The sequence below is a fragment of the Salvia hispanica genome, unplaced genomic scaffold, assembly GCF_023119035.1.
Source record: "Salvia hispanica cultivar TCC Black 2014 unplaced genomic scaffold, UniMelb_Shisp_WGS_1.0 HiC_scaffold_412, whole genome shotgun sequence".
NCBI lineage: Eukaryota > Viridiplantae > Streptophyta > Magnoliopsida > Lamiales > Lamiaceae > Salvia > Salvia hispanica.
In genome coordinates this window covers 29,571-31,450 of record NW_025952149.1, presented here as the reverse complement: position 1 = coordinate 31,450, position 1,880 = coordinate 29,571, and positions in this window count along the sequence as shown.

Genomic DNA, 1,880 nt, shown 5'->3' with positions numbered 1-1,880 from the left:
TTTTAAAAAAATTAAAATATCAATAATTTTTTAAAAACGTATTGAATCAAACTAAATATATAAAACAAAACTAACAAAGCTAATAATAATTTTTAGCTAAATATTAATATCCATTTTTGACTAATTTGGATAGTTATTTATTTGATTTAATTTATCTTATATCTAATGGATACAATAGGATGTCTAGTTTGATCATTATTCAATTAACTAATCATTTTGAATGTTAAGATTAATGCAACGATTTAAATGACTTAATTGGATATTAGACTTTTTTATATAATTAATAATTTAAATTGATCTTTGATCCTAGTATAAATTCGGGATATCTAGATTGATATATATCCAATTGACTAACTGAGAATAATTTACACTTGATTCAATTGGATATGTATCATCGGATATCTAGTTTGATATTGAATTTTAATTAGACTAATAATTCAATTTTTAGATTTATACGAGTACTTGGCTTTTCAATTTATTTTACACTCAATTCAATAACTCAATCGAAAGGGAAAATTTTTTTGATACAATTAATGATTTTAATTGATACTTGATTCTATATTAAATTTGGGATTTTTAAATTTAATGATTTAACTAAATCATACCCAAAATTTCCCCAAAACTAATTGGGGAGTTTGATTTTTTTTTCATATGATCTAATAGTTTGATATATTATTCAATTAAACCAGTTAATTGAATGTAGATTAATGCAACAAATATTACTCAATTAAACCAGTTATTGAATGATAAGATTAATGCAACAAAAATTTAGATTTAACTGGTAATTGACTTTAAAAATGTCCTATACTTAATTCAATAACTCAATCGATTATTTGACTAATTTAATACAATAAATGACTTTAACTGATCTTTGACCCTAGATTAAATTTGGAATTTTAATCGAATTATTTAACTAACTCTTATATCCAATTGACCTATTGGGGATAATTTTATATACTGTATGATTTAATTTATCTTTATACACATTCTAATTTATCATAGTATGCCCCACTAATACATATCTGATATTTTTTCTTCATATCCTATTAAAATTTTCCAAATTTTTTTTCGAAACTAAACAAATGTATGTAGAATCGATAGTTTCACTAAAAATTTTCAAAATCTATTTTTTTTTGAAAATCCAAAAAAACAAAAGCGATAACAAAAAAAAAGTCATGACACGACTCAAAAATTCCTCGTCATCACTGCATCGGCCAGAAATTTCTTCGAGGTGCGAATTTTCGTGACAAGGGAAAGGGGAAAGGGAAAATGGAAAAAAAAGGTATTTGTTGGGAGGTTGGCAGGGGAAAGGAGTGAAAAAAAGGGTGGGAATTTTTATGCAGCCAATTACAAGGTCATAAAAGTCAAAAAAAATTAGAGTTGAACCGGGTATAATGAATGCACCGAGTTTTTTCTGCTAAAAATTTTATGGTGGCCGAAGTATGGATTTCCCCATTGATTATTTAAAAGGGAGTTTTAATTCAATTTTGGGCTTCCAACTTTTTGGGGCCCAATTTTAAATTTCTGGGCCAGATTAATAAAAAGAAATTTAATTTATAAAGATCTTGGGCTGATAATAATTGATTTATTCGGGACTTATTCCAAAAAAATTAAATTGGTAAAATCACCCTAAGTCCGGAATATTTAATTTGAGAACATTAATTACGAAAGTAATGGCATTTATTTAAATTTCAGGGTTAATTGCCAACTTTTGGGGAAGATACGAGGAGTCGAGCAAGGACGTTTTGGGTAAGCATTGGTGGGTTGTCGATCCCATATCATGGATACCCATTTATTTAGTTTCTTTTGATTACCAAATCTTTTATTCTTATTTTTCTTATTAATAAGTTAGGGGTATAGTATTCTAGTATTATAAAAAA